Below are 8,492 nucleotides of genomic sequence, written 5' to 3'. Positions count from 1 at the left end.
TATTTTACATGGTAATGGTTGCATAAGTGGTACTTAGTTTCTAACTGAAGTAATATGTGGGGAATTTACAATAAAATTAAATTAGAACATTTTCCATGTATTTGAGTTTGTCAGTTCAATGACCAAGGTCAAGTATTTGACATATCAGTCTGCTTAATTTTCATATATGTAAACAAATACCCATGTCCTTTTTTCCCTCAACAATCTCAACAGTCTTTGACTTCTTGGAAGGAAATAAAATCCCAACCCACTGCCAAATATCCTTGTAAGAAGAGAACATCAGAAAATTGCTTTTCTATGACCTATTCTAGTGTAATAGAGGATGTTATACAGGAAGAAAGATTAATGTCTACATTTTGTGCTTTGCTTTATGGAATTTTGTTTTTTTGGAAAATTTAGTTGTTATACTTTATTTATTTTGGTGTAAAGATTCCTTCTATAGTTTGCATGTTTTATAAAACAATTGCTCTTCTCTTTGATGCACTATCAAATAACTTTTGGGTTAAATCAATAAAAATTAAATTTGCCATCAAATGAAATATATGGTATCCTTATTAACAAAGTCTGACAACATTTCTTTTTTGCTTTGAACTATTTCCATATCTTCTTTATGAAAGTAAACCTTACAGCTTCATGCATTCCTCTCAGATAATTTAACTATATCACCTAACAGCAGCCGTTATAGCTGACCATGCAACCATCTCTCCCTAGACATTCACAAGTGTGACATCCTTTTGCAGTTTCTATAGTAACTTCTCTAGAACATCTGACAAAGAGCTGCCTGTTTGATACTTCAAGACATGTTCAAAACAAGTTGTTGAACTAAGCAATTGGACCTAGCCTTATGTTAGTGCCAACATCTCATATTGTCCCCCTCCCGCTACCCCTTCCCAGATTATTGCACCAATGACTCGTTTGAACAGAGTTGGTTGTGGTCATGTAAATTTAGTAAATATGAAATCCAACTGGTGATTGCTTCAAGCAAAACAAAAATACTTTCAAATTTTGGAAGTGCAGAGTAGGCCATTTGTTGTATGTTTATTCATACATTTTCAATCAATGTCCTGCATTGTGGGAGGTCTACAATATTTTCTGCTTGCGCAATGTTGATCATGAATGCAAGAGACAGCTCTGAGATACCAAGTGGCTGTTATTGGCTACTTAATAATCCATTAGTGGCACTGCCCTCAGTTTGCAAGTATCAAATTTGGAAAGGAGGCAGTATTTATGTTTGGTAAGCAAGGACAGACTCTAAATAGGAAGTGAAACCATTATTCAGTGAAGTTGGGTGTTAATTACTTTGGAATTGATCCTCAAGGTGGCATATTCAATATAGTCTATCAGGGACGGATTTAGCTTGTTGGGGGCCAGTATATTTTGGGGACCCTTTCACGATTAGGCCCACTATCTAAGCGGAGCACCACCATAGGTTGGCACGTAGGGTGCACCAAAAGTTTGGCAGAAAATGCTGCCCAGATCGCTGGAAATTGCACTTCCCAGGCCTTGCAAGTTGCATCTAAACATTTTCAATTTTGAAATCTCATGTTCTGGAAATTGACTGTTGTCACAATTAATATGTAATTTTTTTTTTTTTTTTTAACGTTGGTTTCCCTAATGCCCCTCCAGGAATCCATATTCTGTAGAAATCACATAATCGATGGTTGATAGCTAGAACATCATCCAAATATCTATAGGTATGCCAATTTGTTTTGCAAACCTGACAGAAGTTACAAAAAAATTAATAATTGGACTGAATTTCTTTGCCCTGGACATTTTGCTATTGTGCTTAATGTGAAACACACCCAAAATGTTAAGAGTATTGTTCAAAATTGTTTTTGATTCCAATTTTTTCTTTTTTCTCAATTTTCAAAATTCCATTTTTTTTTTGTCATTGGAGTTTTAATTGTTCTTTAATCAAGAGATTCATAAGTTTATCCAAAATCAACTGAAAATAAAATGCTTTTAAAGACTACTCTCAGTGTGAAATAATAACTTCAGAGCAAAGTGCTTAGTTAAAGGCTATCTATCTTCCATCATTGAATTGTTAGATCAAAATGTTAATTGCCAACGTTAAAAAGAATAAAGAACAAGTGTTTTAATGAAAGAGAACATTTATTTGCCCGTCTTATGTCAACTTTGCAGATTATGTAGCAGATTATATGGCAGAAACTGTTTACTGAAAACCACCTAAAAATTTGTAATTTTAAAATAACATAATAGGAGCAAAATGTTGTGACATCTCCTAGGTGCATAAGTTGTCAAATGGGGGGGGGGGGGGGGGCTTAACAAATGCCTTAGCTTGTGATAAATCTTGTGTGAATATTCTTCCCAAGCACTGCATCGTACTATAAAGACTATCCCTCTTTAAGAAAATTGCATTCAATGCCAGGAATTTCCAAAATTAAGTGCTCCTAAACACACGCTAGCACTTAAACAATTTATCAACACTAATTCCAGAATGGAATTAGCTTCTGCTAAATATTGCTAATTCTTTTTTTTTTTTGACCAATGTAATGGTCTTACATCCTGCTTTTAGAATAATGGAATAAACCTTCAAATTAAATAAATGGTGTAACCATAGTCCAATCAAAGTAAATGCTAACAACAGCTTTCGAAGTCAGAGGCAACTGCAGATGTTTGACCTCTCTGTTGAAGCTCTCTGGTGTAAACTATGACTAAAATTGTTAAGAAATGAAATCATAAAAAAAAAATACACTTAATAAATACATTGATTAAATGAAGTAAAATTTTGCAATAACTTACATTTAAAACTAACAGAGCCTTACATCAAACCTCTTCGTTCTTTTTCTTACCACCCTCAATATCAAAATGTTATATGTACAAGTTTCCTATCTCCAATAATATTTTTTATTTCCTAATTCATTCACATAGGCCTAGATGCAACATTGATTACTAAAAATGCATAGACCTAAGTAGTTGGTTTAACATGAAGATACTAGGAATTGAGATTCAGTTTAATCTAATTTACTTTATAAAGCAATTTATAAGAAAAGTTTTACATAAATAACTCAATGTTTTATTGCACAAACCATTGGTTTCCATCACTAACAAGGAATCAAAGAACATCCAATGCAGAAAAACTACAGAAGTATCATAATTTCTACTCTTAAAACATGTTTTATTGTGGTTAAAATATTGTAAGAATCTATTCTATCGGTACAAATACAGTAGTAATAAGATGATTGAATTTCGTTGTTTTCTGTCTTGAAAATGAAATAAGGGTGGGAAATGCCTCTGCCACCGTAGCAACTTATGATATTTTTGTGGATGTCTGCATTTTGCTCTAAGAATAGCAATTGTCCTCTAAACACCAACTACAACCAATTCCTGACTTTTAAAACACATTTCATGCTTTCAAATTACACAATTTACAGATCTCATATCGCTATCATTTCAAAAGTCAATTTGAAAGATTCAGTGTCTCAACAAGAGAAGGGTCAGTTCACTGTGCAGCAAATGACACCTTGCAAATTAATGGACAAGTTATTAATAGTTCTGTTTCATGATCTATTGAATATGAATCGATAACTTCCAAAAAAAAAAATATATATATATATGGGAAGTTAAAGTATAATACACCCTGGATACAATAGCACACTTCACAGACTTTGTAAATTACTTCAGGCATAAGCTATGGAGTGCTGCTAGCAACCCCTGGTGAAGATCTGAAGAAGGTATACCAATGGACGTCGCTTCACCCTCTATGTGGTTGGTGGTTTCCTGCATACAGTGTTCCTTGATACTCATGACTTGATCTATAAGTAAGGAAACAATAACTTGTTATTTTAAGGAGAATGATCCTGGTATGTAGTTAACTAGTGGAATCAACAGTGATAAATTATACCATTTTACACTAAATTTGTGGCTTTTTAAGGAATTTGCTAGCCTTTCACAAAAGCTCACAGGTATTAACCTCCAAACTAGATTTGAATGTAACTAACTGGGTGGCGATCTACTGAAAACTGAATGGAATCATCATTGTAATGCATTACCCTTTGTTTGGTGAATAAGTTCCAGAGGGCATCTTAGTTTACTCAAGTTTGAGAAATTCTGGTGGAGTTTGAATGAAATTGATATCCAAACACAAAAAGCTGTTCAAACCTCAAAGAATCTTTGACACAGTAAATATATTGTTAGTTGGTTGCACTGCTGTCCAAAAAGTTTTGAAAACCTTGAATTTTGTTCCTTTTCAAAGACATCAAGACTTTGTTTCATAATTTCACCAAAGATGAATACTGTACAGTACCTATCAGATATATAGAATATTTTACTATCATTCACTGATAAGGCTAATCAACATCTAAGTACACATTTTTAGGGGAAGAAGAAATACTTGGAGAGATCATACTGAACATTTCATGCACTTAGTTTTACTAACTTATTTGAACACAATTAGCTGCAATCAGCTAATGTCGAAACCAAGTATGCATCCACGCATATTTGAAAACTTTGTGTGACTTTAAAATTTGAAAACGAGGAACATGTACTGTACCTCTAGTCCTTGGTTTTCTTCTAAAATACCTCCATAGATTGGTCTGCCTCATGTTTCTTTTCCTGGTTGAAATTGCATTTTGATTCATTCTAGAGATGCCACTTTCTGAAAAGTAATCAAACATTATAAATTATCTTACTGGAAAAATGTTGAAATGTGTGTATTGAAATGGATAAGTGTATTACATAAATACAAATGCCATTTAAATATGCTTAGAACTACTGTCAATGAGCATTGGGGTTGTTCCTTTATGAGATTTTTCGTTTCAAAATATTGACAAATTGTATGGTGCTATAGTCACGCCCAATTCCAACTCCATTGGCATTTTCTAGACTTCTCATCTGACAATCCATTTGCCAACAAACTTAAAGCAAGCAAAAGCACACCTAGTTTGCTTTGTGTGAAATGTCTTGTGTTGGTCAATTAAATAATCAACATTTCATTTAAGGCCCTGTCACATCTCACCAGATTGCACGAAAGGACAAGAGTACGCGAGAAAAACTGTCATCCGGATATTTCCGTTGGCAATAGGTGTCGCGCGTGCATCTGGGGGTTGCTACGTACCGGAAGTTTAAAAGTGAAAACGGATCACAAACGTACAAGGGACGGACAGCAACGGACGAACAATGGAAACAACAAATAAACTAACAAACACCAACGGGGGATAGTAACGGAAATAACAACTGACAATTAACGAATAAAGAACATCCAAACGTAGGAGTACTGGAAAAGTAACAGACATACCAGACTAGTAACGGAGAAGAAACAGTCTAAAACCTGGGCCTCCGGAGTGCCTCAAAATCAGAACCCTTCAAGCTCACAAAATGTTTTTACCTCTCGAACTAGGACGGAGATGTGGGGTACACGCCAACGAACCACATATTGCTGTACTGGGACCCAGATGCAGGGACGACGCTAGAGGGGGGTGTGGGAATGTCTCACCCCCCAAACTTGGTAAAAATGACGATAGTCGGAAAATTTGGAGTGCGACAGTCGGAATTTCCAACTGTCACACTCTAGTTTATCTAGACATATTCATATGATTGTGAATGACCTGAAAATGGAAAAAGTTTGGTCAAAATTGACCTTTAATCTGTCATATTTACCACGTTTTCCTTGCCAATATGTGAAATAGTATCTCGCGATTCTTACACTCCACCATACAAAACTTTGTATGATTTTGGATACTCCAAAAAAATGCGTAATAGAACTACCGTCATAGACGTAGGAGCCCAATTTGATTTTGGGGGGGGGGGGCTGTAACAACTTATAAAAAATATAAACAAAATTTTTAGGCATGCATTGGTTTTTACATCGCATGCTAATAACACACAATCAGTTTCCTTGTTATTACCCTTCCATATTGGTTATAATTATTCGGGTAGTCGTTACAATATCAATGGTAATAATAACATAAGTTTAACTACTGAAAATTACATTGCAAATTATCTTTCTTTCAGTAGGTTCCCGAAAAGTTATCAGCATATTGACCGAATTTTTACAAAAATATTTTGTTGGGGGTTGGGGGGCTAATAAGTTTGTGAAGTGAGTGCCAGTGGGTACAAATGTATCGAAAAGAGTTCGGAACAAAAGTGCAGTCGCGAACGATTGGGTGTCTGATTGACACTGACCGCATTGTTGACGAGTAGCACGGGGGTTGGGGGGGGTACAAGGCAGCAGTTGAAATTTTCTGGCTTCAAAACCTATCCAGTTATATTTTCAGCCACTACACCCCCCCCCCCCCCAATCATCAGGCCTTAGTTAGGTCCCTGCCCAGATGTCTCAGTGTGTTGGCTAATTTCATCCCAGGTTCAATCGTTGCCCTGAAGAACTTGTACTACTTTGTGATATGTGGGCGCACCCGCTGCAGCATCTTGTCAAACATTTCAGGGGGCATCCTCATGAAGTTGATGAAAGATTTTTGGCCTTCCAATCGCAGCTCCTGCATAAGTTGGTGGTAAAGACCAAACTGCCGTCTACTCTATGGACCAAGCCAGGCCCTAGACTAGCATTTACGCCGAGCACGTCTCTTCCTTCTCTTCTTGACTTGTTCATAGTTCTTGATGTTGGCTTCAATGATAAGCATCTGTGCTTGAAATACTGACACTGTGGTCTGAAGCTTCAATCTTTCTGAAGGGTCCGTGATGTAGGTGTTGACGGTAGAGGTTATAGGAGCAGAATGAGGCGTGGGAGGCATGGAGTGAACAAGATGGATGTATGCTGCATCTTCGTTCTACTGTATGCCCGTCTGTTATACTTTCCTGGCCTGAGTTCTTCCCTTTCTCCTGTGTAACGTACGTTACCTATCTGTCCATTGTCAGTTATATTCCTTTACACTTCTGTTATTTCTACGTTAGAGTCCGTCGAAGATACGGTATAGGTACTGCACTTCTACGTTTCATCCGTTCTTTGTCCGTTAATGATCCGGTGAGCAATAGCAATATTAACCAGAGACGAATGGAGAAGTACGGTATGACAAACACATACAGGACGAACAAAACGCATGAGAAACTGATAAAACCAAAGCTTAACGGATTAGTGATGAATAAATAACGGAGACATTTTTCGGTGGATGTCCGTTCCAAGTTTTGTGCATGTTCAAAATCGACGCCGGACAAACTGGACCTTCCTGTTTACGTAGAAAGACGGAGGAGAACTGCAGACTACACGGATACTAACGTACAGTATAGTCAGTATTGCGAAGTTTGGCATACTGCGAAGTTCGGACACCCTAAGAAATACACGATTTCACCATGAAAACCTACAGGAAGAGCCAAATTTCACCAAAAAGTACGAAGCTACAGTTATTTTCTCTCCAAAATGACCCGTGTGCAAGAAATTACTTTCATATTTGTCAATAAAATGACGAAGATCTATGAAGTCTGTTATAATTACTGAAAGAGCAACTGCGCCACCAATTTTATCACCAGCGCCACACTGTGGGTTGCGTGTCCGAACTTCGCAATACTCTAGCAAAGAAATACCAGTTCCACAATCACGAAGAATCTTCTTGGAAAACAACGTGAAAACAGTTTTCAGGAAAGAAAGTTTGGCCGTGTATCGTGCTATAACACAATTCTCCCACCATATGAAGTATATTTTCTGGTGATTTAGACCAGAAGATTTAGTTTTGGGGTGTTTTAAGTCTTAAGTGTCCGAACTTCGAAGTCACCATGCTACATCAACGGAGGGCCATTTTTTGTCTTCATTCCCCCTCCGTTATTGCAATCCCGTGAGATGTGACAGGGCCTTTAGGTTGATTTGGCAATGATATTGGAAGCAGAAAATCGTGCTAAACTGATATTGTACTTGGCTATCACAGCAACATTAATGAACATGGTATTCAGACTTTTCAACTAGGGTTACTCTAGTTACCTTCCGAAATCCTCGCAGCACTGATAATCTCTATCCAAAGACATAACCAGATAGGCTTGGCATGGTGAAACTGATTATTGAAGAAAATTCAAGAAATACGCAAATTTGGCTACTACAGTGAGTGTGCCACATAGACCTGCCTACAACAAGTATTTAACTACGTGTGATAGTTGGCCTGGCTCTAGTGTTTGATACAGTATGTAGAACTTAAAAATGTAGCCTACCGAAAAAGAACTGGCAATCTTTTGTTGTGCTTCTGGTTTCATTTGCTTCTGTGGAAATAATCCATCTGAGCTTCTGATTAGTACTTCTGCTTTGATTAAACTGACTCTTATGATGTTTTCTGGTATCTTTCATTTCGAATATTATCGGTCTTCCGATAAGGTTACTCAGGGGTCCTTTACGACGTGTGTGCTACTGTAATAACATCAAAGATATTACACCTTCTGCATCATACATTGACGACCGTTGGGCATTTAAATTGGCTTTGTTTATATTGTAGAAGTTAGCGAACAGAAGTTGCGACGGAAACATAGCTTGGTTTGCTATCATAGGCTGACGTTCGTTGCTACCTCACGGTTTCAAGTCACACAACTGCATCTGT

The 8,492-nt window shown here is 36.9% G+C and overlaps 1 long non-coding RNA gene across 1 annotated transcript; it reads right to left on the bottom strand.

Annotated features, from left to right (window-relative positions):
• Positions 1–2,093: 2,093 nt before the first annotated feature.
• Positions 2,094–8,338, bottom strand: LOC139980039 (uncharacterized). Its single transcript, XR_011797433.1, has 3 exons — positions 8,113–8,338; positions 4,514–4,618; positions 2,094–3,776 (listed from the first exon to the last, which is right to left on the bottom strand). It is a non-coding gene; the product is annotated as an uncharacterized lncRNA (long non-coding RNA).
• Between the last annotated feature and the right edge of the window lie 154 nt (positions 8,339–8,492).

This window comes from Apostichopus japonicus, chromosome 14 (genome assembly GCF_037975245.1).
Source record: "Apostichopus japonicus isolate 1M-3 chromosome 14, ASM3797524v1, whole genome shotgun sequence".
Taxonomy (NCBI): domain Eukaryota; kingdom Metazoa; phylum Echinodermata; class Holothuroidea; order Aspidochirotida; family Stichopodidae; genus Apostichopus; species Apostichopus japonicus.
Note: the sequence above shows the minus strand (reverse complement) of the source record. Positions and strands in the feature narration are given on the sequence as shown.